Consider the following 6,954-nt stretch of genomic DNA (forward strand, 5'->3'; position numbering starts at 1 on the left):
CACACCCATCGTGGCTGTGCTAACCTATGGGCTGCATTCCAAGTTTCTAAAGCCATTTGTCGTTCCTCTTGCACAGCCCTCAGCAAGGAAGGGGTTTCCAGGATGTTCTAATTTCCTTTCTGTTGCAGTGAAAAAGCACTCTAGCCAAAAGCAGTTGGGGGAAGAAAAGTTCTATATGGCTTACACATTCAGGGCGCAGTCCATCATTGAGGAAAGTCAGGGCAGAAACTCCATCAAGTGCTTGAAGGAGAAACTGTGGAGGAACACTGTTTGCTTGCTCACTCTCTGACTTGCTAACAGGCACATGTTTAGCTAGCTTTCTTACCCAGCCCAGAACCACCTGCCTAGTGATGGTGCTGGCACCCTGCATCAAAATAACAATCCAGACAATCCCCCAACAGACATGCTTACAGACCAATGTAACAGACAATTACTCAATTGAAAATTCCTCTCTGCTGATTTTAGCATGCATCGAGTTGGCAATGACAAGTAGGACCCAAGCCATCATAAGGATCCTGGGAATAAAGACAGTATGACAAGGAGCAGATATGATAAATGCAAAGAAACCAAGTCCTTGTGACATTTGTTTAGTTGGTGATCACAACACTCATAAAGCTTACAATGGGAGAAAAAAAAATGCTCTCCATTCCACGCAAGTCCCTTCTTTATTCAAACTAGTCATCATTAGAGATGGGTACTTTTCAGCCAAATCGAGCACTTGTATTATTACCAGCAGTTACCAACTGTATTTGGTCATCTCCATTTCTCATACCTGAGAAACATCTCCCCCAGAGTTGAAAATATTCTCCAAATAAAAGAATGAAAAAAGCTTACAGCAAATCCTGGGAATGAACCAAACAAACCCCACAAACTTAACTCCAACCATGTAAGGCATAATGTTGACCTCAGAACCAGTAGGCATCAATCCCGTCTCTGTCTATTCTATGACATCACTCAGGAGCAAGGCTTGATGAGCAAGATGCATCCAAAGTAAGCTCATTTGTTATAGCAACTAAGATGAGAAAAGCAAATGCTAAAACATCTTCCTCTATGGGACAGGAGGACCCTTGAGAAATTCACCTCATGTTTTTCCTTCTACTCTTTTTGTCTTCCTTTTCCCTCCCATGTATTCAGACACCAAGCTCTGTGTTTCCTTGCCCAAGTAACTGTAGAACTGATTCTTCTCTGGACTTTGTTCTTAAACACCTACACTGGTAATGGAAACTGTTAGCAAGCATGTGGCTATTTCATTTTGGACTTGCCAGAACCATTTTAAATATTTGAACCAGCATTTGACCCATGGGAGATTACTCATAAAAAGCTGAAATTTTTTTTCTTGAAAAATTAGAAGATCCAACAACACAAAGCAGCATGGGTGGTATAACCAAGAGGTGGTACACCCCTCTCGTCAGACCAAATGTCCTCTGGTACACTGAGCTCTTACATAATGGCATGACTCACACCTCCCTGACCTCCACGGCTATCTGAGTTTGCCATGGTGGGCCTTATGCTATGGAGGACAGGGTGCCAGGAGTCCTGAAGAGATGGATGTAGATAGTAAAATGTCTCTAAAAGAATCAAGAAGAGAAAGTCTCAAAAGACTAAGAATGTCTTGTTGACAGAGAGAAGATAAGAGGCCTTTGGAGCCAATGAGAACAGAAACCCAAGTGGACTGACAGATTGTACCACTTGAGACAAGAACAGCTACGGAGATCTCTGCTTTGACAGTGATTTTCTTCTTTCCATTGTGGCTCAAAATTCACAGAAACAGGAAATATACCATGTAACCTGGATTAACGGACATCTCAGTAGTCAAGGCCCACCAATCTCTGTCCTAGGACCCTCACAAGTCCCATGACTCCACTGTAGATCTTCTCATCCTTCTGGGGTACAGAGAGATACTTCCAAGGACTAAGCAGGATGGAAGTTCTAGCCAAACTGGGACATGAAGCCTTGAGTTGTTTTGAAAGGAAAAACACACCACTTCTTAGATACACGAGACTAAAAGCTGCTGCTATGTTAGAATGCTCTAGAAAGTCATAGTACTTACACACACACACACACACACACACACACACCACATCTTTTTTTCCCTGTTTGTAGTTTTGTTTGCTTTGTTTCTGTACTCCTGGGTGGGTTTCATCTGATGGTCACTTCCTGTTTGCATTGTTCCTATGGCTACCATAACCTTGACCTAGAAAGGTCTACATTTTACGGTGTCTTCAGACCCAGGATATTTGGCCATTCCTGACTCTCTGATGGGGACACTGTGATCCAGAGATGGAGCAGGAGTCAACACATTCCTCACATACCAGAAGAAGCCCAGATAATAGCTTCTTAGCTGGCAATAAGAGTTCAGCTGAGGCAAATGTGCAGAATGGCTGGGAAAAGGACTCCCTGGGAGCTCTCCTGGGCACAAGTGTAACCTCTGGTGACTCAGGAGCCAACATCTCCACCTGGCCGGCAAGAGCACCAGCTTTCATGCAGACTGAAGGAAGTATAAACCAAGGCTCTGCCCCTACCGGTTTCTTACTTAAGGGGCCTCAGTACCTACCTCTCAGTTTTATCAGAGAGATTCCAGGAGATAAAGCAAAAAAAAAAAGTGTCTATGCTTATTCTCAGTAAGAACCTAACTGGAGATTAGCCTTTAAAATAAAAATTCTTGTTTTTAATGGGAAACAGCCCAGGCGCCCTGAGAAATCAGAACCCGAATAATGAAGCCAGCTAAATCAACATCTGTCCAGTGATTTCATCTACAGAACATACATTTAAAAAGGAACACCAGACCCAGTGCCAGCGTGTGGCCATTCCAGACTTGGCTCAATCCAAAGTAAATACAGATTTGCCCTTCTCTGCCCCCAAAGCCAGAACTTTCTTGTGCTCAAAGAAAATGGAGACCACTATTCTCTAGGTTTGCATATGAAAGGAACTGCACAAGGACAACTAACAGTTGTTACAAAGGACAAGAAAGGCCAAGCAAAATTACTCAAGTCAAGTCTTTCAGTGGAAGCAAAGAGGTAGGCCAGAGCCAGAAGACACAACCATGGAGACCAAAGACCCCCCTCAGAACTTTGTTAATCTCTTTGTCCTCCTGGCTGAACATCTAATATTTTATGCTGTCCTTTTTTTGATGCCCATAGTCTCAAAGTAAGCTAAGTTCTATCTCAAATAACTGTAGGCCAGTGGTTCTCAACCTCACTAACGCTATACCATTTATTACAGTTCCTCATACAGTGGTGACCCCCCCAACCATAAAACTATTTCCACTGCTACTTTATACCTGTCATTTTGCTACTGTTATGAATAATAAGGTAATTATCTGATATGCAGAATATCTGATATGCAAACTCCATGGGGTCAGAACCCACGGGTTGAAGGCCATTCCTTTAGGCCTTTTGAACCTTTAGGTAACACTCCTATTCTTTGTTTAAACCTGCCAAATGTTCCCTTGGCCTGAGACTTCGTCTTCTTCTTGCTCATCTGTAAATTTAATTTCTTCAAAAGTAGTTCAAGTAGTAAAGAAGGTGGTTGCTTCATTTGATCTATATTTGAAATAGGCTTTTCCTACTCCTATGGGGAAGCATGGCCGTTGGCCTGCCTCAAGCATGATGAAAATAATGATGCTTAGTGTTTGTACCTGGAGTTGTGGTTCAGTGGTCAACTGGAAGATGTAAATGCAAAGCATAAGCTTCACCAGCAGAGGAGTCAGTCACACAACAGGACACCATGTCCTATAACTCTGTCCAAGTGCCTCAGCTAGGCCGAGTCCCAGACAGAGTGACTATAGAGACAGCCAAGGAAAGACATCATGGACCTTGGAAAACACCACTTGTAAAATCACTAGGCCTTTGGTCTTGTACCATTCAAACAGCTATGAGATACTGGAGGATTTCCTTCACATTAACATTTTAGATCCCCTGAATGCATTTATTTATTTATTTATTTATTTATTTATTTATTTATTTATTTATTTATAAAACCACCTGGGATTTCTTAAGTCTCTGTAATCTAAGTAGGATTGCCTCAAAATTCTAATTCTTGCATTGTGGGGGAAAGCCTTATGTCTCCTGGAAATTCCTGTGGTTTCCTGGAGTTTGGCCTTACCTCCCTATTGGCTCCCAAGTCCAGGGCACCAACTCAACTAAAGGAATCCAGACAAGAAGTTCAACCCCTCCTCTGGTTGAATCTTCTTAGAAAGTACCACATAGGCAATGATACTTAATTGAGGATTTAAGAGAAAAAAAAAAAAATATATATATATATATACCCTCCAACAAGCCAATTTGGACCCGTAGTCAATGACCTCTGATGACTGACACTCTGGGTTCAGAGTTACTACACATGTTACCCATTGTTCTACACAACTGACTGTCTCATCAGCACTTGTTATCCCCAGCCTAGAGTGTGACCATTGCACAGCTATATGATTGTGTTATTTAGTTCACTCCACACAAGGAATCAGAAGTATAAAAGCTCAGCTCTCACTCTTGTCATAGCTAAGTTGAATGCTTACTCAATAAAAGTACACTTAGAGAGAAACGTCTGTTAGGTTTGATCTTGGTCTTGGTGAAGGAGATAAGAATAAAAGGCATGGTGATGTGGAAGTGACCGATTGCTTTCTAGTTCAATGTAAGCCAACTTTGACATGAGAAATACGTGCTTGGTACTGTAAGTCTGACTAAGACCCACAGCTGTTAAGCTCAGGAGCATCAGGGGTGAATCTGCTGCTAACATTCTGCTGAACGCACGGAGCATCCAACTGCCCTCTAAATCTGTATCTCTCTACAGTAAGATGAGTGCAGCTCTCAGCTCTCATCAGAAAAGTTTCTTTGGTCAGTGGATGGTAGTTAAAGTACACATGGCTCATCAAGACACAGAGGCAGTGTCAGCCACAAGTGGGGCATCTTCATCATACCACACACCACAATGCTCCTCAGGGACCATAGCAGAAGAGAAGGAAGAAAGACTTTAAGACCCAGAAGTCAGGAAGGATCAGAGCAAAACAGCTTCTTCTGACATGACTGCTGCCCTCATATGGCAAATACAGCTTCCTACACACACTCAAGCAGGCAAACGTTCTAGCATGGAGTGCAAAGAAGTTCAAGAGCCCCACTACTAACATAGGAGCTATGAACACTGGGGACTTCAGAAGGATGGAGGAGTCAGCTTTAGTTAAGGTTGTCACTCCCAGTGGATGGCTCCACACCCAGGGTACATGGGCAATACAAATTGGGTTGCATGGGTAATTTTTTTTTTAAGAGAACAAGAAGTTGAAGGGGATAAAGAGGTGGGAGTGGATCTGGGAGGAGTTCAGTTGGATTTAGAGTAAATAGGATAAAAATACTTTGCATGAGATTCTAATGAGAAAATTAAAAATTACAAGTAAGTGGATTGCAGTAAACCTCTGGAAGGAAGTTAGATTCCCAAGCTTCATTTAAATGGGCACTGCAATTAAAAAGAATAAAATAAAAACTAATTGTCACAGATCATGGAGTGCATGCCCTTGAAAAGACCTTGAGCAGACATAGATGAGGAGGAAACGAACCCATACTTTATGTGACTTGGGTCAGAATACAATGTATAAATGCGTTTTTTATGGTCCCCTGATATAGTCATTTTTTTCATCAACTATGCAACTGGCCTTGTCATGTCCGATTAGAGGCACTCTAAATCTTAACAATTCTAACTTGACAGACCCAGATGGTTTCTCAGAGCCCATATACTTAACCAGGAATTTATGGACAGGCTAAAAAAGATCCAGGAAATCCCTTCAGATGAATCCAAACCATTGCATTCGTGTGAGAGTATACAGCATCCGAGTGTCAGCTTCTAGGCTGCTGCCTTCAGAGGGCCGTGACTGTCCCAGTTTAGCCTGACAGTCCTACATTGTACAGATGTCCAAAAATTCCATTTAACTGGGTAGTTGATTACAGTAATGTAAAGTGGGTAGATAAAATGTGGAATGCAGAAATGAATTTGAACTTCACACAATGAGTGACCTTTAGTCACTCATTTAGTACAAGAATGCCCTGATCCACGGTTACAATTAATCTAAGAAAGCTGGTATAATCCCACAACTCAGGGGGACAAAGGGTCATCAGAGATTGGAGGCCAGCCTGACATACACAGTGAGTTCTAGGCTAGCCAAGCCTGCATAGTAAGCCTCTGTCAAAATCAATAAAACTCTTATTTGTCTAAAATTCATATTTAACAGCTAAAGAGATGGTTCAGAGGACCGAGGTTAGATTCCAAGAAACCCACCTAGCAGCACACAACTGTCGCTAACTCCAGTGTCAGAGGACCTGAGGCCTCCTTCTGACCTCACGAAGCATCATAGTGCCCAGACAATCATGTAAGCAAAACACTCAGACACATAAAATAATAAGTAAATCTAAAACAAGTCACATTTAATTTGCCATCTTGTACTTCTATTTCAATAACCTAGCAACCCTACCCTAGCGCAGTAACAATAATAGGAATAGTATATGAATAACAGTAGCAAGCTTTAGTCACTAGCAGTTATTGAATGTTTCCTTTGTGTCAAGCATTTCTTAATCCTAAGTCCGTCACAGCAAGCTTGAATTGTCACTGTTGTCATTCTATTTATGTGGTGAATAAGAATTAAAGAAGTAAAATAGATTGTCTAATATCCTATAGTCAGTGGCAAAGGTCAGGTGAAAATCCACAAAGACCGATCTTACCAAAGGAGAATGTTGGGGCTAGTGAGACGACTTACCAGGTAAAGGCCTCCCCAGCCAAGCCTAATGACCTGAGTTCATTCCCCAGGACCCACACAGTAGAGAGACCTAATTCCACAGTTACCCTCTGCTCTCCACAGGCACATAGTAGCATGCGTGTGCATGCACATGCGCGCGACCACACATACACACATACCACACACACACACACACACACACACACACACTAAGCAAGTAAAAAACGGAGGAAAGGTTA

This window comes from Mastomys coucha, unplaced genomic scaffold, assembly GCF_008632895.1.
Source record: "Mastomys coucha isolate ucsf_1 unplaced genomic scaffold, UCSF_Mcou_1 pScaffold5, whole genome shotgun sequence".
Lineage (NCBI taxonomy): Eukaryota > Metazoa > Chordata > Mammalia > Rodentia > Muridae > Mastomys > Mastomys coucha.